Below are 25849 nucleotides of genomic sequence, written 5' to 3'. Positions count from 1 at the left end.
AGCTACAGGGGGAGGGAAGGTGGATCAGAACCCTTCTAACAAGAGCGCTGAGGGGACACGGGAGGAGCTACAGGGGGAGGGAAGGTGGATCAGAACCGTTCTAACAAGAGCGCTGAGGGGACACAGGAGGAGCTACAGGGGGAGGGAAGGTGGATCAGAACCGTTCTAACAAGAGCGCTGAGGGGACACAGGAGGAGCTACAGGGGGAGGGAAGGTGGATCAGAACCGTTCTAACAAGAGCGCTGAGGGGACACAGGAGGAGCTACAGGGGGAGGGAAGGTGGATCAGAACCCTTCTAACAAGAGCGCTGTCCCACTAATGTTCCTCACCAGAATCCTCCTGTCAGGGGGGAACCGTCCATGGGTGCTGATGCAGCGGACTGAAGGTTCAACGTAGTCCATGCTGAACTGGTCTTTAGGCACCAGGTGGACTTTGTGCTAAAAACAGCAGAAAAAAAAACCACAAAAAGAGGAGAATTTTAACAAAAGTATGCAAATGAGCTGAAGATCAAAATACAAAAAGTAAATCCAGGTTTTTTTCAAATGATTGCCAGCTATTTAGCTAAGAGAAGGACAAATGTCAATCAAGATGTCATAATGGAACGATCCTACTGGCTTCTGGTCAAGGGAACCATGGAGATGCTAACTTCCTGTTGGACTATCAGGGTGTCTCATCCCTGACATGCTAACTTCCTGTTGGACTATCAGGGTGTCTCATCCCTGACATGCTAACTTCCTGTTGGACGATAAGCGTGTCTCATCCCTGACATGCTAACTTCCTGTTGGACAATAAGCGTGTCTCATCCCTGACATGCTAACTTCCTGTTGGACGATAAGCGTGTCTCATCCCTGACATGCTAACTTCCTGTTGGACTATCACGGTGTCTCATCCCTGACATGCTAACTTCCTGTTGGACTATAAAGCCTGATTTAAGCTTCTGCGTCGGGTAGTATTCATACCTCCGCCGTAGCCTGAAACGCGCCTCCAAAAAATCCTACTTACGCATCGCGTCGACGTGTGGTGACGTCAACGTCGAGGACTGTGATTGGTCCGCTCAGAACGTTATTTCCGGTTCAGTCGCAGCACAACAACACCGCCATTTTCAAAGTTTCTGTGGTGAGAGCTCCAAGAAAAAATGGACCAAGCTGAAGAAAGGATTATCGAGGAGGTGCTCAAGTACGACCACCTCTACAACGCCTCTTCGCGGCACTACAAAGACTGACAAATGGCCAACAATTGTTGTCTGTGACCGGAAGAAAACCAAGGAATCCGACAAGAGCCCCGTAAACAATACAAAGACAAAGCCACACCCCCTAGCGGCTTGGCGGTGTATTGTAGAGCAACGCGTTCCCTCGACGCAGAATAAACCAGGTTTTCCAGTCGCACCTGTTTTACGCCCCCGTGCCAGATAAGGACCCCCATCGGGCTGTGCCACTCTGGAGGGAGCGCGTCTCCCAGTCAGTCAGCGGAACCATGCGGATCCGGGCCGGAGCTGTGGGAAGGAGCGCCAATTGTATCGGGTTGTTGTTTTCTGGACTGCAGCAGAACAGGAGCAGCCGGGACTGGAATGTAGAAGTAGGTTATCTTGAAGTTGACTCAGTTATGGTGAACGATATTGTGGTTCAACACTTTAATGAGCTTTAAGGCAAACATATTTCATGAGGAAACAACGCCGGAATTGGACGGATTTCAGCAGCACACAACAACGTATCCGATACACCTCATTGGAAACCTGGTGGTCTAAGACTAAGAAACACCAGTCACCATGAAGAAAGGAACTTTTAGCTGAGTACTCATGTTCTTTTCTGCAGGTTGAATGTGGCATTTGTTGGACAGAAGCGTCTCATCTCAACAAAAGCACCTCTTCAGTGCTGAGGCATGATGGGGCCAGGCATGAGAATGAAGTCCCAGATCCACCAGGATGAACTCAGGTATACAGCCACTCTCCAACTGACTCACAGTTGCTTCATTGAGCATTAATTCCTATTCATTTCTTCTCTCCTTCATCTTTAACCATCCAGCTTCCAGGAAGCAGATGCTGGATGAGGCTCTGCTGAATTTCATCCTGAAGGACTGCCAGCCCCTCAGCACTGTTGAGAGGGAAGGGTTCAGGGAACTGGTTCAGGTCCTTGAGCCTCATTTGTTTGCCAACCAGAAAGGTTTGTGTGGAAATGATCTAAAGCAGTAGTTGATATCTCCAGTTTATTTCATCTCTAATTTCAATGTATTGATTTACTCTGGGTGTCATTTTCAGACCATCAAACAAACGGTGGCCAAAAAGTACCAGGAGGAACGGGAAGGAGTGAAAAAGGAAGTCCAGCTGCCATGTGGACATCTGTGGACATGGAGGCTCCCTTGGCTCTGACCTGTCACTGCATTCGTGAGAATGATTGTGTTGGGAGTGCAAGACTTTCCACAAAGTTGAAACTGCTGACAGTTTGGCCCCAGTCCAAAGAGGCCTGATTGAGGACTGGGCCATCACCAACAAAGTCAAGTGTCTTGTGAGCGACGCAGCACCAAACATGACAGCATCCACTAAACAGCTCCAAATTCACCACTCAGTCTGCACTGCACATCGTCTGAATCTAGGAGTCAGAAAATCCTGTGATCAGATCCCCACTTCCATCATCAGACACAAAGCCAGGAACACTGTCACATCCTTCAGATCAGCACTACAGCCAAGGAGAAGCTGGCTCAGGTGCAGCAACAGATGAGAGGGCCAACCCTGAAACTCATCAGTGAGGTGCCAACACGCTGGAACAGCACACACAGCTGTCAGGGCTGCATGATGAGAGGGAACCAGTGTGGGAACCTCTGGCCTCTCTAAGACAGATTTGACTCCACTGACAGCTGAGGAGTTCACCACCATAGGAGAAGCACTTCTAGTAAACAGAGGTCATTCTAGTAGCCTGGTCCCTCTGTGGTTGAGCTATAATTTTAGGAAATATGGTCATTATTCAATGGTGACATCTCTCTGCTGAATAATGTAGAACTGAACGGATCCACTGGACCTTCTTTTTACAAACAGCAGCATGCAGCAGCTGTCCTGAGTGGAAAACTGCACATTTCTGTTGGTGAGAGTTAGTCAAGTGATGGACTTTGTCTCTCAACAGAAGCTGTGTGGAAAAACCCTGCAGCTACGAGCGCTTCAGATTCTGAGAGTGATTCTTACGCCATTGGCTGGTTTAACCTGGTGTCTGACCGTGGAGGTGGCCGAGAGGAGCGTGACATGGCTGCACAGGTAAATCAACTAAAGCAGTGTTAGTCTTTGGCAGCAGGCCAGACCGACAAATGCTAATGTCTCTGACTGACTGACTGATGAAGTTGGACCATTGGTCAGCAACAATGATGCATGACCACAAATAGTGGCCTGGGTCTTTATGAAGCTCACATCACTGTCGCATCATTTTGATGTCATGAGCAACTCTCACTACATCAATGAAGCATTATTTTGAAGTTAGTCGCAACTCTTATGACATCACTGTTAGCATCATTTTGAGTTCATTAGCAAGTCTTCCTACATTAATGTAGCATTATTTTGAGGTTATTGGCAGTAGTTACTGCATTACTGTCAGCATCATTTTGAGGTTATGAGCAACTCTCATTACATCATTTTAGCATAATTTCTTAGCTTAGTAGCAACTCTCACTACATCACGTAGTATCATTTTTAGGTTACAAGCAACTCTCACTCCATCACTGTCAGCATCATTTTGAGGTTTGTAGCAACTCCCACTACATTACTGTCTGCATCATTTTGAGGTTTGTAGTAACTCTCACTCCATTACTGTTAGAATCATTTTGAGATCATTACCGATTCTTCTGACATCACTGTCGCATCATTTTGAGATCTTTAGCAATTCTTCCGACATCACTGTCGCAATATTTTTAGGTTCGTAGCAACTTTTACTACATTACTGTTGCATTATTTTAAGGTTCGTAGCAACTCTTACTACATGGCTGTCATCATCACTTTGAGGTTGTTCGAAACTCTTACTACATTACTGTAAGCATCACTGACTTGATTAGCAACTATCACTACATTACTGTTAGCATCATCTTGAGTTCATTAGCAATTCTTCCGACATCACTGTCGCAATATTTTGAGGTTCGTAGCAACTTTTACTACATTACTGTCGCATTATTTTCAGGTTCGTAGCAACACTTACTACATGACTGTCAGCATCACTTTGAGGTTATTTTGGAAGTTTCACTCCATTACTGTTAGCATCATTTTGAGTTCATTCGCAATTCTTACTAAATCACTGTCGCATCATTTTGAGATCTTTAGCAATTCTACTGACATCACTGTCGCATTATTTTGAGGTTCGTAGCAACTCTTACTACATGACTGTCAGCATCACTTTGAGGTTATTCGAAACACTTACTACATTACTGTAAGCCTCACTGAGTTGATTAGCAACTATCACTACATTACTGTTAGCATCATTTTGAGTTCATTAGCAATTCTTACTACATGACTGTGGCATCATTTTGAGATCATTAGCAATTCTTCCGACATCACTGTCGCAATATTTTGAGGTTCGTAGCAACTTTTACTACATTACTGTCGCAGTATTTTGAGGTTCTTAGCAACTCTTAGTACATGACTTTCAGCATCACTTTGAGGTTATTCGAAAGTTTCACTGCATTACTGTTAGCATCATTTTTAGTTCATTAGCAATTCTTACTACATCACTGTCGCATCATTTTGAGGTTCATAGCAACTCTTACTACATTATTGTTGCATTATTTTAAGGTTTGTAGCAACTCTTACTACATTACTGTCAGCATCACTTTGAGTTTATTCGCAACTATCACTTCATAACTGTTAGCATCATTTTGAGTTTATGAGCAATCCTCACGACATCACTGTAGCATTGAATTGAGTTCATTAGCAATTCTTACTAAATGACTGTCAGCATCACTTTGAGGTTTTTCAAAACACTTACTACATTATTGTAAGCATCACTGAGTTTCTAAGCAACTATCACTAGATTACTGTTAGCATCATCTTGAGTTCATTAGCAATTCTTCTGAAATCACTGTCGCAATATTTTGAGGTTCGTAGCAACTTTTACTACATTACTGTCGCTTTATTTTGAGGTTCGTAGCAACTCTTAGTACATGACTGTCAGCATCACTTTGAGGTTATTCAAAACGTTCACTCCATTACTGTTAGCATCATTTTGATTTCATTAGCAATTCTTACTAAATCACTGTAGCATTGAATTGAGATCATTAGCAATTCTTCTGACATCACTGTCACATTATTTTGAGGTTCGTAGCAACTCTCACTACATATTTGTTGCATTATTTTAAGGTTCGTAGCAACTTTTACTACATTACTGTCGCTTTATTTTGAGGTTCGTAGCAACTCTTAGTACATGACTGTCAGCATCACTTTGAGGTTATTCAAAACGTTCACTCCATTACTGTTAGCATCATTTTGATTTCATTAGCAATTCTTACTAAATCACTGTAGCATTGAATTGAGATCATTAGCAATTCTTCTGACATCACTGTCACATTATTTTGAGGTTCGTAGCAACTCTCACTACATATTTGTTGCATTATTTTAAGGTTCGTAGCAACTCTTACTACATTACTGTCAGCATCACTTTGAGTTTATTAGCAACTATCACTACATTACTGTTCGCATCATTTTGAGTTTATGAGCAATTCTCATGACATCACTGTAGCATTGAATTGAGTTCATTAGCAACTCTTACTACATTACTGTCAGCATCACTGAGTTTCTTAGCAACTTTCACTACATTACTGTTAGCATCATCTTGAGGTCATTAGCGATTCTTCCGACATCACTGTAGCAAAATTTTGAGGTTCGTAGCAACTTTTACTACATTACTTTCGCATTATTTTGAGGTTTGTAGCAACTCTTACTACATGACTGTCAGCATCACTTTGAGGTTATTCGAAAGTTTCACTCCATTACTGTGAGCATCATTTTGAGTTCATTAGCAATTCTTACTACATCACTGTCGCATCATTTTGAGATCATTAGCAATTCTTCCGACATCACTGTTGCATTATTTTGAGGTTCGTAGCAACTCTTAGTACAAGACTGTCAGCATCACTTTGAGGTTATTCGAAACGTTCACTCCATTATTGTTAGCATCATTTTGAGTTCATGAGCAATTCTTTCTAAATCACTGTCACATCATTTTGAGATCGTTAGCAATTCTTCCGACATCACTGTCGCATTATTTTGAGGTTCGTAGCAACTCTTACTACATGACTGTCACCATCACTTTGAGGTTATTCGAAACACTTAGTACATTACTGTAATTATCACTGAGTTGATTAGAAACTATAACTACATTACTGTTAGCATCATTTTAAGTTCATTAGCAATTCTTACTACATTACTGTCGCATCATTTTGAGATCATTAGCAATTCTTCCGACATCACTGTCGCAATATTTTGAGGTTCGTAGCAACTCTTACTACATTATTGTTGCATTATTTTAAGGTTCGTAGCAACTCTTACCACATTACTGTCAGCATCACTTTGAGTTTATTAGCAACTATCACTACATTACTGTTAGCATCATTTTGAGTTTTTGAGCAATTCTCACGACATCACTGTAGCATTAAATTGAGTTCATTAGCAACTCTTACTAAATGACTGTCAGCATCACTTTGAGGTTGTTCGAAACTCTTTCTACATTACTTTAAGCATCACTGAGTTTCTTATCAACTATCACTACATTACTGTTAGCATCATCTTGAGTTCATTAGCAATTCTTCCAACATCACTGTCGCAATATTTTGAGGTTCGTAGCAACTTTTACTACATTACTGTCGCATTATTTTAAGGTTAGTAGCAACTCTTACTACATGACTGTAAGCATCACTTTGAGGTTGTTCGAAACTCTTACTACATTACTGTAAGCATCACTGAGTTGATTAGCAACTATCACTACATTACTGTTAGCATCATCTTGAGTTCATGAGCAATTCTTTCTAAATCACTGTCGCATCATTTTAGATCTTTAGCAATTCTTCCGACATCACTGTCGCATTATTTTGAGGTTCGTAGCAACTCTTCCTACATCACTGTCAGCATCTCTTTGAGGTTATTCGAAACTTTCACTCCATTACTGTTAGTATGATTTTGAGTTCACGAGCAATTCTTACTACATCACTGTCGCATCATTTTGAGATCTTGAGCAATTCTTCTGACATCACTGTCGCATTATTTTGAGGTTCGTAGCAACTCTTACTACATGACTATCAGAATCACTTTGAGGTTGTTCGAAACACTTACTACATTACTTCAAGCATCACTGAGTTGATTAGCAACTATCACTACATTACTGTTAGTATCATTTTGAGTTCATTAGCGATTCTTCCGACATCACTGTCGCAATATTTTGAGGTTCGTAGCAACTTTTACTACATTACTGTTGAATTATATTGAGATTCGTAGCAACTCTTGCTACATGACTGTCAGCATCACTTTGAGGTTATTCGAAACACTTACTACATTACTTCAAGCATCACTGAGTTGATTAGCAACTATCACTACATTACTGTTGGCATCATTTTGGCATCTTTAGCAATTCTTTTGACATCACTGTCGCATTATTTTGAGGTTTGTAGCAACTCTTACTACATGACTATCAGAATCACTTTGAGGTTGTTCGAAACACTTACTACATTACTTCAAGCATCACTGAGTTGATTAGCAACTATCACTACATTACTGTTAGCATCATTTTGAGTTCATTAGCAATTCTTACTACATCACTGTCGCATCATTTTTAGATCTTTAGAAATTCTTCCGACATCACTGTCGCAATATTTTAAGGTTCATAGCAACTCTTACCACATTACTGTCAGCATCACTTTGACTTGATTAGCAACTATCACTACATTACTGTTAGCATCATCTAGAGTTCATTAGTAATTCTTCCGACATCACTGTCGCAATATTTTGAGGTTCGTAGCAACTTTTACTACATTACTGTCGCATTATTTTGAGGTTCGTAGCAACTCTTACCACATTACTGTCAGCATCACTTTGAGGTTATTCGAAACACTTACTACATTTCTGTAAGCATCAGTGAGTTGATTAGCAACTATCACTACATTACTGTTAGCATCTTTTTGAGTTCATTAGGAATTCTTCCGACATCACTGTCGCAATATTTTAAGGTTCGTAGCAACTTTTACTACATTACTGTCGCATTATTTTGAGGTTCGTAGCAACTCTAAGTACATGACTTTCAGCATCACTTTGAGGTTATTCGAAAGTTTCACTGCATTACTGTTAGCATCATTTTGAGTTCATTAGCAATTCTTACTACATCACTGTCGCATCATTTTGAGGTTCATAGCAACTCTTACTACATTATTGTTGCATTATTTTAAGGTTTGTAGCAACTCTTACTACATTACTGTCAGCATCACTTTGAGTTTATTAGCAACTTTCACTACATAAGTGTTAGCATCAATTTGAGTTCATGAGCAATTCTCACGACATCACTGTAGCATTGAATTGAGTTCATTAGCAATTCTTACTAAATGACTGTAAGCATCACTTTGAGGTTGTTCGAAACACTTACTACATTATTGTAAGCATCACTGAGTTTCTAAGCAACTATCACTAGATTACTGTTAGCATCATCTTGAGTTCATTAGCAATTCTTCTGAAATCACTGTCGCAATATTTTGAGGTTCGTAGCAACTTTTACGACATGTCTGTCAGCATCACTTTGAGGTTGTTCGAAACAATTACTGCATCACTGTCAGCATCCTTCGAGGTTATTCGAAACTTTCACTCCATTACTGTTAGCATGATTTTGAGTTAACGAGCAATTCTTACGACATCACTGTCGCATCATTTTGAGATCATTAGCAATTCTTCTGACATCACTGTCACATTATTTTGAGGTTCGTAGCAACTCTTACTACATGACTGTCAGCATCACTTTGAGATTATTCGAAACACTTACTACATTACTGTAAACATCACTGAGTTGATTAGCAACTATCACTGCATTACTGTTAGCATCATTTTGAGTTCATTAGCAATTCTTCCGACATCACTGTCGCAATATTTTGAGGTTCGTAGCAACTCTTGCTACATGACTGTCAGCATCAGTTTGAGGTTATTCGAAACACTTACTACATTACTTCAAGCATCACTGAGTTGATTAGCAACTATCACTACATCACTGTCGCATCATTTTGAGATCATTAGCAATTCTTCCGACATCACTGTCGCAATATTTTAGGTTCGTAGCAACTTTTACTACATTACTGTTTCATTATATTGAGATTCATAGCAACTCTTGCCAAATGACTGTCAGCATCACTTTGAGGTTATTCGAAACACTTACTACATTACTGTAAGCATCACTGAGTTGATTAGCAACTATCACTACATTACTGTTAGCATCATTTTGAGTTCATTAGCAATTCTTACTACATCACTGTTGCATCATTTTTAGATCATTAGCAATTCTTCCGACATCACTGTCGCAATATTTTGAGGTTCGTAGCAACTCTTACTACATTATTGTTGCATTATTTTAAGGTTCGTAGCAACTCTTACCACATTACTGTCAGCATCACTTTGAGGTTGTTCGAAACTCTTACTACATGACTGTAAGCATCACTGAGTTTATTAGCAACTATCACTACATTACTGTTAGCATCATTTTGAGTTTTTGAGCAATTCTCATGACATCACTGTAGCATTGAATTGAGTTCATTAGCAACCCTTACTAAATGACAGCATCACTTTGAGGGTGTTCGAAACTCTTTCTACATTACTTTAAGCATCACTGAGTTTCTTAGCAACTATTTCTACATTACTGTTAGCATCATCTTGAGTTCATTAGCAATTCTTCCAACATCACTGTCGCAATATTTTGAGGTTCGTAGCAACTTTTACTACATTACTGTCGCATTATTTTGAGGTTCGTAGCAACACTTACTACATGACTGTCAGCATCACTTTGAGGTTATTCGAAAGTTTCACTCCATTACTGTTAGCATCATCTTGAGTACATTAGCAATTCTTCCGACATCACTGTTGCAATATTTTGAGGTTCGTAGCAACTTTTACTACATTACTGTCGCATTATTTTGAGGTTCGTAGCAACACTTACTACATGACTGTCAGCATCTCTTTGAGGTTATTCGAAACTTTCACTCCATTACTGTTCGCAGTATTTTGAGTTCACGAGCAATTCTTACTACATCACTGTCGCATCATTTTGAGATCTTTAGCAATTCTTCTGACATCACTGTCACATTATTTTGAGGTTCGTAGCAACTCTTGCTACATGACTGTCAGCATCACTTTGAGGTTATTCGAAACACTTACTACATTACTTCAAGCATCACTGAGTTGATTAGCAACTATCACTACATTACTGTTAGCATCATTTTAAGTTCACTAGCAATTCTTACTACATCACTGTCGCAATAATTTGAGGTTCGTAGCAACTTTTACTACATTACTGTCGCATTATTTTGAGGTTCGTAGCAACGCTTAGTACATGACTGTCAGCATCACTTTGAGGTTTTGAAACGTTCACTCCATTACTGTTAGCATCATTATGAGTTCATTAGCAATTCTTCTGACATCACTGTCGCATTATTTTGAGGTTTGTAGCAACTCTTACTACATGACTATCAGAATCACTTTGAGGTTGTTCGAAACACTTGCTACATCACTGTCAGCATCACTGAGTTGATTAGCAACTATCACTACATTACTGTTAGCATCATCTTGAGTTCATTAGCAATTCTTTCGACATCACTGTCGCAATATTTTGAGGTTCGTAGCAACTCTTGCTACATGACTGTCAGCATCACTTTGAGGTTATTCGAAACACTTACTACATTACTGTCAGCATCACTATGAGTTTATTAGCAACTTTCACTACATTACTGTTAGCATCATTTTGAGTTTATTAGCAATTCTTCCGACATCACTGTCCCATTATTTTGAGGATCGTAGCAACTCTTACTACATTACTGTCGCATTATTTTGAGGTTCGTAGCAACTCTTACTACATGACTGTCAGCATCACTTTGAGGTTATTCGAAACACTTACTACATTACTGTAAGCATCACTGAGTTGATTAGCAACTATCACTACATTACTGTTAGCATCATTTTGAGTTCATTAGCAATTCTTACTACATCACTGTTGCATCATTTTTAGATCATTAGCAATTCTTCCGACATCACTGTCGCAATATTTTGAGGTTCGTAGCAACTCTTACTACATTATTGTTGCATTATTTTAAGGTTCGTAGCAACTCTTACCACATTACTGTCAGCATCACTTTGAGGTTGTTCGAAACTCTTACTACATGACTGTAAGCATCACTGAGTTTATTAGCAACTATCACTACATTACTGTTAGCATCATTTTGAGTTTTTGAGCAATTCTCATGACATCACTGTAGCATTGAATTGAGTTCATTAGCAACTCTTACTAAATGACAGCATCACTTTGAGGGTGTTCGAAACTCTTTCTACATTACTTTAAGCATCACTGAGTTTCTTAGCAACTATTTCTACATTACTGTTAGCATCATCTTGAGTTCATTAGCAATTCTTCCAACATCACTGTCGCAATATTTTGAGGTTCGTAGCAACTTTTACTACATTACTGTCGCATTATTTTGAGGTTCGTAGCAACACTTACTACATGACTGTCAGCATCACTTTGAGGTTATTCGAAAGTTTCACTCCATTACTGTTAGCATCATCTTGAGTACATTAGCAATTCTTCCGACATCACTGTTGCAATATTTTGAGGTTCGTAGCAACTTTTACTACATTACTGTCGCATTATTTTGAGGTTCGTAGCAACACTTACTACATGACTGTCAGCATCTCTTTGAGGTTATTCGAAACTTTCACTCCATTACTGTTCGCAGTATTTTGAGTTCACGAGCAATTCTTACTACATCACTGTCGCATCATTTTGAGATCTTTAGCAATTCTTCTGACATCACTGTCACATTATTTTGAGGTTCGTAGCAACTCTTGCTACATGACTGTCAGCATCACTTTGAGGTTATTCGAAACACTTACTACATTACTTCAAGCATCACTGAGTTGATTAGCAACTATCACTACATTACTGTTAGCATCATTTTAAGTTCACTAGCAATTCTTACTACATCACTGTCGCAATAATTTGAGGTTCGTAGCAACTTTTACTACATTACTGTCGCATTATTTTGAGGTTCGTAGCAACGCTTAGTACATGACTGTCAGCATCACTTTGAGGTTTTGAAACGTTCACTCCATTACTGTTAGCATCATTATGAGTTCATTAGCAATTCTTCTGACATCACTGTCGCATTATTTTGAGGTTTGTAGCAACTCTTACTACATGACTATCAGAATCACTTTGAGGTTGTTCGAAACACTTGCTACATCACTGTCAGCATCACTGAGTTGATTAGCAACTATCACTACATTACTGTTAGCATCATCTTGAGTTCATTAGCAATTCTTTCGACATCACTGTCGCAATATTTTGAGGTTCGTAGCAACTCTTGCTACATGACTGTCAGCATCACTTTGAGGTTATTCGAAACACTTACTACATTACTGTCAGCATCACTATGAGTTTATTAGCAACTTTCACTACATTACTGTTAGCATCATTTTGAGTTTATTAGCAATTCTTCCGACATCACTGTCCCATTATTTTGAGGATCGTAGCAACTCTTACTACATTACTGTCGCATTATTTTGAGGTTCGTAGCAACTCTTACTACATGACTGTCAGCATCACTTTGAGGTTATTCGAAACACTTACTACATTACTGTAAGCATCACTGAGTTGATTAGCAACTATCACTACATTACTGTTAGCATCATTTTGAGTTCATTAGCAATTCTTACTACATCACTGTTGCATCATTTTTAGATCATTAGCAATTCTTCCGACATCACTATCGCAATATTTTGAGGTTCGTAGCAACTCTTACTACATTATTGTTGCATTATTTTAAGGTTCGTAGCAACTCTTACCACATTACTGTCAGCATCACTTTGAGGTTGTTCGAAACTCTTACTACATGACTGTAAGCATCACTGAGTTTATTAGCAACTATCACTACATTACTGTTAGCATCATTTTGAGTTTTTGAGCAATTCTCATGACATCACTGTCGCATTGAATTGAATTCATTAGCAACTCTTACTAAATGACAGCATCACTTTGAGGGTGTTCGAAACTCTTTCTACATTACTTTAAGCATCACTGAGTTTCTTAGCAACTATTTCTACATTACTGTTAGCATCATCTTGAGTTCATTAGCAATTCTTCCAACATCACTGTCGCAATATTTTGAGGTTCGTAGCAACTTTTACTACATTACTGTCGCATTATTTTGAGGTTCGTAGCAACACTTACTACATGACTGTCAGCATCACTTTGAGGTTATTCGAAAGTTTCACTCCATTACTGTTAGCATCATCTTGAGTACATTAGCAATTCTTCCGACATCACTGTTGCAATATTTTGAGGTTCGTAGCAACTTTTACTACATTACTGTCGCATTATTTTGAGGTTCGTAGCAACACTTACTACATGACTGTCAGCATCTCTTTGAGGTTATTCGAAACTTTCACTCCATTACTGTTCGCAGTATTTTGAGTTCACGAGCAATTCTTACTACATCACTGTCGCATCATTTTGAGATCTTTAGCAATTCTTCTGACATCACTGTCACATTATTTTGAGGTTCGTAGCAACTCTTGCTACATGACTGTCAGCATCACTTTGAGGTTATTCGAAACACTTACTACATTACTTCAAGCATCACTGAGTTGATTAGCAACTATCACTACATTACTGTTAGCATCATTTTAAGTTCACTAGCAATTCTTACTACATCACTGTCGCAATAATTTGAGGTTCGTAGCAACTTTTACTACATTACTGTCGCATTATTTTGAGGTTCGTAGCAACGCTTAGTACATGACTGTCAGCATCACTTTGAGGTTTTGAAACGTTCACTCCATTACTGTTAGCATCATTATGAGTTCATTAGCAATTCTTCTGACATCACTGTCGCATTATTTTGAGGTTTGTAGCAACTCTTACTACATGACTATCAGAATCACTTTGAGGTTGTTCGAAACACTTGCTACATCACTGTCAGCATCACTGAGTTGATTAGCAACTATCACTACATTACTGTTAGCATCATCTTGAGTTCATTAGCAATTCTTTCGACATCACTGTCGCAATATTTTGAGGTTCGTAGCAACTCTTGCTACATGACTGTCAGCATCACTTTGAGGTTATTCGAAACACTTACTACATTACTGTCAGCATCACTATGAGTTTATTAGCAACTTTCACTACATTACTGTTAGCATCATTTTGAGTTTATTAGCAATTCTTCCGACATCACTGTCCCATTATTTTGAGGATCGTAGCAACTCTTACTACATTACTGTCGCATTATTTTGAGGTTCGTAGCAACTCTTACTACATGACTGTCAGCATCACTTTGAGGTTATTCGAAACACTTACTACATTACTGTAAGCATCACTGAGTTGATTAGCAACTATCACTACATTACTGTTAGCATCATTTTGAGTTCATTAGCAATTCTTACTACATCACTGTCGCAATATTTTGAGGTTCGTAGCAACTCTTACTACATTATTGTTGCATTATTTTAAGGTTCGTAGCAACTCTTACCACATTACTGTCAGCATCACTTTGAGGTTGTTCGAAACTCTTACTACATGACTGTAAGCATCACTGAGTTTATTAGCAACTATCACTACATTACTGTTAGCATCATTTTGAGTTTTTGAGCAATTCTCATGACATCACTGTAGCATTGAATTGAGTTCATTAGCAACTCTTACTAAATGACAGCATCACTTTGAGGGTGTTCGAAACTCTTTCTACATTACTTTAAGCATCACTGAGTTTCTTAGCAACTATTTCTACATTACTGTTAGCATCATCTTGAGTTCATTAGCAATTCTTCCAACATCACTGTCGCAATATTTTGAGGTTCGTAGCAACTTTTACTACATTACTGTCGCATTATTTTGAGGTTCGTAGCAACACTTACTACATGACTGTCAGCATCACTTTGAGGTTATTCGAAAGTTTCACTCCATTACTGTTAGCATCATCTTGAGTACATTAGCAATTCTTCCGACATCACTGTTGCAATATTTTGAGGTTCGTAGCAACTTTTACTACATTACTGTCGCATTATTTTGAGGTTCGTAGCAACACTTACTACATGACTGTCAGCATCTCTTTGAGGTTATTCGAAACTTTCACTCCATTACTGTTCGCAGTATTTTGAGTTCACGAGCAATTCTTACTACATCACTGTCGCATCATTTTGAGATCTTTAGCAATTCTTCTGACATCACTGTCACATTATTTTGAGGTTCGTAGCAACTCTTGCTACATGACTGTCAGCATCACTTTGAGGTTATTCGAAACACTTACTACATTACTTCAAGCATCACTGAGTTGATTAGCAACTATCACTACATTACTGTTAGCATCATTTTAAGTTCACTAGCAATTCTTACTACATCACTGTCGCAATAATTTGAGGTTCGTAGCAACTTTTACTACATTACTGTCGCATTATTTTGAGGTTCGTAGCAACGCTTAGTACATGACTGTCAGCATCACTTTGAGGTTTTGAAACGTTCACTCCATTACTGTTAGCATCATTATGAGTTCATTAGCAATTCTTCTGACATCACTGTCGCATTATTTTGAGGTTTGTAGCAACTCTTACTACATGACTATCAGAATCCATTTGAGGTTGTTCGAAACACTTGCTACATCACTGTCAGCATCACTGAGTTGATTAGCAACTATCACTACATTACTGTTAGCATCATCTTGAGTTCATTAGCAATTCTTTCGACATCACTGTCGCAATATTTTGAGGTTCGTAGCAACTCTTGCTACATGACTGTCAGCATCACTTTGAGGTTATTCGAAACACTTACTACATTACTGTCAGCATCACTGAGTTTATTAGCAACTTTCACTACATTACTGTTAGCATCATTTTGAGTTTATTAGCAATTCTTCCGACATCACTGTCCCATTATTTTGAGGATCGTAGCAACTCTTACTACATTACTGTCGCATTATTTTGAGGTTCGTAGCAACTCTTACTACATGACTGTCAGCATCACTTTGAGGTTATTCGAAACACTTACTACATTACTGTAAGCATCACTGAGTTGATTAGCAACTATCACTACATTACTGTTAGCATCATTTTGAGTTCATTAGCAATTCTTACTACATCACTGTTGCATCATTTTTAGATCATTAGCAATTCTTCCGACATCACTATCGCAATATTTTGAGGTTCGTAGCAACTCTTACTACATTATTGTTGCATTATTTTAAGGTTCGTAGCAACTCTTACCACATTACTGTCAGCATCACTTTGAGGTTGTTCGAAACTCTTACTACATGACTGTAAGCATCACTGAGTTTATTAGCAACTATCACTACATTACTGTTAGCATCATTTTGAGTTTTTGAGCAATTCTCATGACATCACTGTAGCATTGAATTGAGTTCAATAGCAACTCTTACTAAATGACAGCATCACTTTGAGGGTGTTTGAAACTCTTTCTACATTACTTTAAGCATCACTGAGTTTCTTAGCAACTATTTCTACATTACTGTTAGCATCATCTTGAGTTCATTAGCAATTCTTCCAACATCACTGTCGCAATATTTTGAGGTTCGTAGCAACTTTTACTACATTACTTTTGCATTATTTTGACGTTTGTAGCAACACTTACTACATGACTGTCAGCATCACTTTGACGTTTTTCGAAAGTTTCACTCCATTACTGTTAGCATCATTTTGAGTTCATTAGCAATTCTTACTACATCACTGTCTCATCATTTTGAGATCATTAGCAATTCTTCCGACATCACTGTCGCATTATTTTGAGGTTCGTAGCAACTCTTTGTACAAGACTATCAGCATCACTTTGAGGTTATTCGAAACGTTCACTCCATTACTGTTAGCATCATTTTGAGTTCATGAGCAATTCTTTCTAAATCACTGTCGCATCATTTTGAGATCATTAGCAATTCTTTCGACATCACTGTCGCATTAGTTTGAGGTTCGTAGTAACTCTTACTACATGACTGTCACCATCACTTTGAGGTTGTTCGAAACTCTAACTACATTACTGGAAGCATCACTGAGTTGATTAGCAACTATCACTACATTACTTTTAGCATCATTTTGAGTTCATTAGCAATTCCTCCGACATCACTGTCGCAATATTTTTAGGTTCGTAGCAACTCTTACTACATGACTGTCAGCATCACTTTGAGGTTATTCGAAACACTTACTACATTACTGTTAGCATCACTTTGAGGTTGTTCGAAACTCTTACTACATTACTGTAAGCATCACTGACTTGATTAGCAACTATCACTACATTACTTTTAGCATCATTTTGAGTTCATTAGCAATTCTTCCGACATCACTGTCGCAATATTTTGAGGTTCGTAGCAACACTTACTACATGACTGTCAGCATCACTTTGAGGTTATTCGAAACTTTCACTCCATTACTGTTAGCATCATTTTGAGTTCATTAGCAATTCTTACTACATCACTTTCACATCATTTTGAGATCATTAGCAGTTCTTCCGACATCACTGTCGCAATATTTTGAGTTTCGTAGCAACTCTTACTACATTATTGTTGCATTATTTTGAGGTTATTCGAAACACTCACTACATCAGTGTAAGCATCACTGAGTTGATTAGCAACTATCACTACATTACTTTTAGCATCATTTTGAGTTCATTTGCAATTCTTCCGACATCACTGTCGCAATATTTTGAGGTTCGTAGCAACTTTTACTACATTACTGTCGCATTATTTTGAGGTTCGTAGCAACTCTTAGTACATGACTGTCAGCACCACTTTGAGGGTATTCGAAACACTGACTACATTACTGTAAGCATAACTGAGTTGACTAGCAACTATCACTACATTACTGTTAGCATCATTTTGAGTTCATGAGCAATTCTTACTACATCACTGTCGCATCAGTTTGAGATCATTAACAATACTTTTGACATCACTGTCACATTACTTTGAGGTTCGAAGCAACTATCACTACATTACTGTCAGCATCACTTTGAGTTCATTAGCAACTATCACTACATTACTTTTAGCATCATTTTGAGGTTAGAAGCAACTCTTACTACATGACTGTCAGCGTCACTTTGAGGTTGTTCGAAACACTTACTACATTACTGTAAGCTTCACTGAGTTGATTAGCAACTATCACTACATTACTGTTAGCATCATTTGAGTTCATTAGCAATTCTTCCGACATCACTGTCGAAATATTTTGAGGTTCGTAGCAACTCTTACTACATTATTGTTGCATTATTTTAAGGTTCGGAGCAACTCTTACTACATTACTGTAAGCATCACTGAGTTTGTTAGCAACTTTCACAACATTACTGTTTGCATCATCTTGAGTTCATTAGCGATTCTTCCGACATCACTGTCGCAATATTTTGAGGTTCGTAGCAACTTTTCCTACATTACTTTCGCATTATTTTGAGGTTCGTAGCAACTGTTACTACATGACTGTCACCATCACTTTGAGGTTGTTCGAAACTCTAACTACATTACTGGAAGCATCACTGAGTTGATTAGCAACTATAAACTACATTACTGTTAGCATCATTTTAAGTTCATTAGCAAGTCTTCCGACATCACTGTCGCAATATTTTGAGGTTCGTAGCAACTTTTACTACATTACTGTCGCATTATATTGAGGTTCGTAGCAACTCTTACTACATGACTGTCAGCATCACTTTGAGGTTATTCGAAACACTTCCTACATTACTTTAAGCATCACTGACTTGATTAGCAACTATCACTACATTACTTTTAGCATCATTTTGAGTTCATTAGCAATTCTTCCGACATCACTGTCGCAATATTTTGAGTTTCGTAGCAACTTTTACTACATTACTGTCGCATTATTTTGAGGTTCGTAGCAACTTTTACTACATTACTGTCGCATTATTTTGAGGTTTGTAGAAACACTTACTACATGACTGTCAGCATCACTTTGAGGTTCTTCGAAAGTTTCACTCCATTACTGTTCGCATCATCTTGAGTTCATTCGCAATTCTTCCGACATCAGTCGCAATATTTTGAGGTTCGTAGCAACTCTTAGTACATGACTGTCAGCATCACTTTGAGGTTATTCGAAACATTCACTCCATTACTGTTAGCATCATTTTGAGTTCATTAGCAATTCTTACTACATCACTGTCGCATCATTTTGAGATCATTAGCAATTCTTCCGACATCACTGTCGCATTATTTTGAGGTTCGTAGCAACTCTTACTACATGACTGTCAGCATCACTTTGAGGTTATTCGAAAAACTTACTACATTACTGTAAGCATCACTGAGTTGATTAGGAACTATCACTACATTACTGTTAGCATCATTTTGAGTTCATTAGCAATTCTTACTACATCACTTTCACATCATTTTGAGATCATTAGCAGTTCTTCCGACTTCACTGTCGCAATATTTTGAGGTTCGTAGCAACTCTTACTACATAATTGTTGCATTATTTTAAGGTTCGTAGCAACTCTTACTACATGACTGTCAGCATCACTTTGAGTTTATTAGCAACTATCACTACATTACTGTTCGCATCATTTTGAGTTTATGAGTAATTCTCACGACATCACTGTAGCATTGAATTGAGTTCATTAGCAACTCTTACTAAATGACTGTCAGCATCACCTTGAGGTTGTTCGAAACTCTTACTACATTACTGTAAGCATCACTGAGTTTCTTAGCATCTTTCACTACATTACTTTTAGCATCATCTTGAGTTCATTAGCGATTCTTCCGACATCACTGTCGCAATATTAAGAGTTTCGTAGCAACTTTTACTACATTACTTTCGCATTATTTTGAGGTTTGTAGCAACACTTACTACATGACTGTCAGCATCACTTTGAGGTTATTCGAAAGTTTCACTCCATTACTGTTAGCATCATTTTGAGTTCATTAGCAATTCTTACTACATCACTGTCGCATCATTTATAGATCATTACCAATTCTTCCGACATCACTGTCGCATTATTTTGAGGTTTGTAGCAACACTTTCTACATGACTGTCAGCATCACTTTGAGGTTATTCAAAAGTTTCACTTCCTCTACTGTTAGCATCATCTTGAGTTCATTAGCAATTCTTCCGACATCACTGTCGCAATATTTTGAGGTTCGTAGCAACTCTTAGTACATGACTGTCAGCATCACTTTGAGGTTATTCGAAACATTCACTCCATTACTGTTAGCATCATTTTGAGTTCATTAGCAATTCTTCCGACATCACTTTCGCAATATTTTGAGGTTCGTAGCAACTTAAATACATGACTGTCGCATTATTTTGAGATTTGTAGCAACACTTACGACATGACTTTCAGCATCACTTTGAGGTTATTCGAAAGTTTCAATCCATTACTTTTAGCATCATTTTGAGTTCATTAGCGATTCTAACTACATCACTGTCGCATCATTTTGAGATCATTTGCAATTCTTCCGACATCACTGTTGCATTATTTTGAGGTTCATAGCAACTCTTGCTACATGACTGTCAGCATCACTTTGAGGTTATTCGAAACACTTACTACATTACTGTAAGCATCACTGAGTTAATTAGCAACTATCACTACATTACTGTTAGCATCATTTTGAGTTCATTAGCAATTCTTCCGACATCACTGTCGCAATATTTTGAGGTTCGTGGCAACTTTTACTACATTACTGTCGCATTATTTTGAGGTTCGTAGCAACACTTACTACATGACTGTCAGCATCACTTTGAGGTTATTCGAAAGTTTCACTCCATTACTGTTAGCATCATTTTGAGTTCATTAGCAATTCTTACTACATCACTTTCACATCATTTTGAGATCATTAGCAGTTCTTCCGACATCACTGTCGCAATATTTTGAGGTTCGTAGCAACTCTTACTACATTATTGTTGCATTGTTTTAAGGTTCGTAGCAACTCTTACTTCATTACTGTCAGCATCACTTTGAGTTTATTAGCAACTATCACTACATTACTGTTCGCATCATTTTGAGTTTATGAGCAATTCTCACGACATTACTGTAGCATTGAATTGAGTTCATTAGCAACTCTTACTAAATGACTGTCAGCATCACTTTGAGGTTGTTCGAAACTCTTACTACATTACTGTAAGCATCACTGAGTTTCTTAGCAACTTTCACTACATTACTGTTAGCATCATCTTGAGTTCATTAGCAATTCTTCCGACATCACTGTCGCATTATTTTGAGGTTCGTAGCAACTTTTACGACATTACTGTCGCATTATTTTGAGGTTCGTAGCAACTCTTAGTACATGACTGTCAGCATTACTTTGAGGTTATTCGAAAAACTTACTACATTACTGTAAGCATCACTGAGTTGATTAGGAACTATCACTACATTACTGTGAGCATCATTTTGAGTTCATTAGGAATTCTTCCGACATCACTGTCGCAATATTTTGAGGTTCGTAGCAACTTTTACTACATTACTGTCGCATTATTTTGAGGTTCGTAGCAACTCTTACTACATGACTGTAAGCATCATTTTGAGGTTATTCGAAAGTTTCACTCCATTACTGTTAGCATCATTTTGAGATCATTAGCAATTCTTCTGACATCACTGTCGCATTTTTGAGATCTTTAGCAATTCTTCCGACATCACTGTCGCATTATTTTGAGGTTCGTAGCAACTCTTACTACATTATTTTTTCATTATTTTGAGGTTCGTAGCAACTCTTACTACATGACTGTAAGCATCACTTTCAGATTATTCGAAAGTTTCACTCCATTACTGTTTGCATCATTTTGAGTTCATTAGCAATTCCTACTACATCCCTGTCGATTCATTTTGAGATCATGAGCAATTCTTCCGACATCACTGTCGCAATATTTTTAGGTTCCTAGCAACTCTTACTACATTATTATTGCATTATTTTAAGGTTCGTAGCAACTCTTACTACATTACTTTCAGCATCCCTTTGAGTTTATTAGCAACTATCACTACATTACTGTTAGCATCATTTTGAGTTGTTGAGCAATTCTCACGACATCACTGTAGCATTAAATTGAGTTCATTAGCAACTCTTCCTAAATGACCTTCAGCATCACTTTGAGGTTGTTCGAAACTCTTTCTACATTACTTTAAGCATCACTGAGTTCCTTAGCAACTATCACTACATAACTGTTACCATCATCTTGAGTTCATTAGCAATTCTTCCGACATCACTGTCGCAATATTTTGAGGTTTGTAGCAACTTTTACTACATTACTGTCGCATTATTTTGAGGTTCGTAGCAACTCTTAGTACATGACTGTCAGCATCACTTTGAGGTTATTCGAAACGTTCACTCCATTACTGTTAGCATCATTTTGAGTTCATTCGCAATTCTTACTAAATCACTGTCGCATCATTTTGAGATCATTAGTAATTCTTCTGACATCACTGTCACATTATTTTGAGGTTCGTAGCAACTCTTACTACATAATTGTTGCATTATTTTAAGGTTCGTAGCAACTCTTACTACATGACTGTCAGCATCACTTTGAGGTTATTAGCAACTATCACTACATTACTGTTAGCATCATTTTGAGTTTATGAGCAATTCTCACGACATCACTTTAGCATTGAATTGAGTTCATTAGCAACTCTTCCGACATCACTGTCGCAATATTTTGAGGTTCGTAGCAACTCTTATTACATTACTGTTGCATTATTTTAAGGTTCGTAGCAACTCTTACTACATTACTGTCAGCATCACTTTGAGTTTATGAGCAACTACCACTACATTACTGTTAGCATCATTTTGAGTTTTTGAGCAATTCTCACGACATCACTGTAGCATTAAATTGAGTTCATTAGCAACTCTTACTAAATGACTGTCAGCATCACTTTGAGGTTATTCGAAAGCTTCAATCCATTACTGTTAGCATCATTTTGAGTTCATTAGCAATTCTTACTACATCACTGTCGCATCATTTTGAGGTCATTAGCCAGTCTTCCGACATGACTGTCGCATTATTTTGAGGTTCGTAGCAACTCTTAGTACAAGACTGTCAGCATCACTTTGAGGTTATTCGAAACGTTCACTCCATTACTGTTAGCATCATTTTGAGTTCATGAGCAATTCTTTCTAAATCACTGTCGCATCATTTTGAGATCTTTAGCAATTCTTCTGACATCACTGTCGCATTAATTTAAGGTTCGTAGCAACTCTTCCTACATGACTTTCACCATCACTTTGAGGTTATTCGAAACACTTACTACATTACTGTAAGCATCACTGAGTTGATTAGCAACTATCACTACATTACTGTTAGCATCATTTTAAGTTCATTAGCAATTCTTCCGACATCACTGTCGCAATATTTTGAGGTTCGTAGCGACTTTTACTACATTACTGTCGCATTATATTGAGGTTCGTAGCAACACTTACTACATGACTGTAAGCATCACTTTGAGGTTAATTGAAAGTTTCACGCCATTACTGTTAGCATCATTTTGAGTTCATTAGAAATTCTTACTACATCACTGTCGCATCATTTTGAGATAATTAGCAATTCTTCCGACATCACTGTCGCAATATTTTGAGGTTCGTAGCAACTCTTACTACATTACTGTCAGCATCACTTTGAGTTTATTAGCAACTATCTCGACATTACTGTTAGCATCATTTTGAGTTGTTGAGCAATTCTCACGACATCACTGTAGCATTAAATTGAGTTCATTAGCAACTCTTACTAAATGACTGTCAGCATCACTTTGGGGTTGTTCGAAACTCTTACTACATTACTGTAAGCATCACTGAGTTTCTTAGCAACTTTCACTACATTACTGTTAGCATCATCTTGAGTTCATTAGCAATTCTTCCGACATCACTGTCGCAATATTTTGAGGTTCGTAGCAACTCTTGACATCACTGTACTCGACATCACTGTAGCATTACATTGAGTTCATTGGCAACTCTTACTAAATGACTGTCAGCATCACTTTGAGGTTGTTCGAAACTCTTACTACATTACTTGTAGCATCACTGAGTTTCTTAGCAACTATCACTACATTACTGTTAGCATCATCTTGAGTTCATTAGCAATTCTTCCGACATCACTGTCGCAATATTTTGAGGTTCGTAGCAACTTTTACTACATTACTGTCGCATTATTTTGAGGTTCGTAGCAACTCTTACTACATGACAGTCAGAATCGCTTTGAGGTTATTCGAAAGTTTCACTCCATTACTGTTAGCATCATCTTGAGTTCATTAGCAATTCTTCTGACATCATTGTCGCAATATTTTGAGGTTCGTAGCAACTTTTACTATATTACTGTCGCATTATTTTGAGATTCGTAGCAAGTCTTAGTACATGACTGTCAGCATCACTTTGAGGTTATTGGAAACGTTCACTCCATTACTGTTAGCATCATTTTGAGATCATTACCAATTCTTCTGACATCACTGTCGCATCATTTTGAGATCTTTAGCAATTCTTCCTACATCACTGTCGCATTATTTTGAGGTTCGTAGCAACTCTTACTACATGACTGTCAGCATCACTTAGAGGTTGTTCGAAACAGTTACTACATTACTGTAAGCATCACTGACTTGATTAGCAACTATCACTACATTACTGTTAGCATCATTTTAAGTTCATTAGCAATTCTTCCGACATCACTGTCGCATTATTTTGAGGTTCGTAGCAACTCTTACTACATGACTGTCACCATCACTTTGAGGTTATTCGAAACGTTCACTCCATTACTGTTAGCATCATTTTGAGTTCATGAGCAATTCTTACTAAATCACTGTCGCATCATTTTGAGATCTTAAGCAATTCTTCTCACATCACTGTTGTATTATTTTGAGGTTCGTAGCAACTCTTCCTAATGACTGTCACCATCACTTTGAGGTTATTCGAAACACTTACTACATTTGTGTAAGCATCACTGAGTTGATTAGCAACTATCACTACATTACTGTTAGCATCATTTTAAGTAAATTAGCAATTCTTCCAACATTACTGTCGCAATATTTTTAGGTTCGTAGCGACTTTTACTACATTACTGTCGCATTATATTGAGGTTCGTAGCAACTCTTCCTACATGACTGTCAGCATCACTTTGAGGTTATTCGAAACACTTACTACATTACTGTAAGCATCAGTGAGTTGATTAGCAACTATCACTACATTACTGTTAGCATCATTTTAAGTTCATTAGCAATTCTTCCGACATCACTGTCGCAATATTTTGAGGTTCGTAGCGACTTTTACTACATTACTGTCGCATTATATTGAGGTTCGTAGCAACTCTTACTACATGACTGTCAGCATCACTTTGAGGTTATTCGAAACGTTCACTCCATTACTGTTAGCATCATTTTGAGATCATGACCAATTCTTCTGACATCACTGTCGCATCATTTTGAGATCTTAAGCAATTCTTCCAACATCACTGTCGCATTATTTTGAGGTTCGTAGCAACTCTTACTACATGACTGTCAGCATCACTTTGAGGTTGTTCGAAACACTTACTACATTACTGTAAGCATCACTGAGTTGATTTGCAACTATCACTACATTACTGTTTGCATCATTTTAAGTTCATTAGCAATTCTTCTGACATCACTGTCGCAATATTTTGAGGTTTGTAGCGACTTTTACTACATTACTGTCGCATTATATTGAGGTCCGTT

Source organism: Aulostomus chinensis, chromosome 1 (assembly GCF_037954235.1).
Source record: "Aulostomus chinensis isolate RoL2024-O1b breed Wild chromosome 1, RoL_Achi_v1.0, whole genome shotgun sequence".
In the NCBI taxonomy this organism is placed as follows: Eukaryota; Metazoa; Chordata; class Actinopteri; order Syngnathiformes; family Aulostomidae; genus Aulostomus; species Aulostomus chinensis.
Note: the sequence above shows the minus strand (reverse complement) of the source record.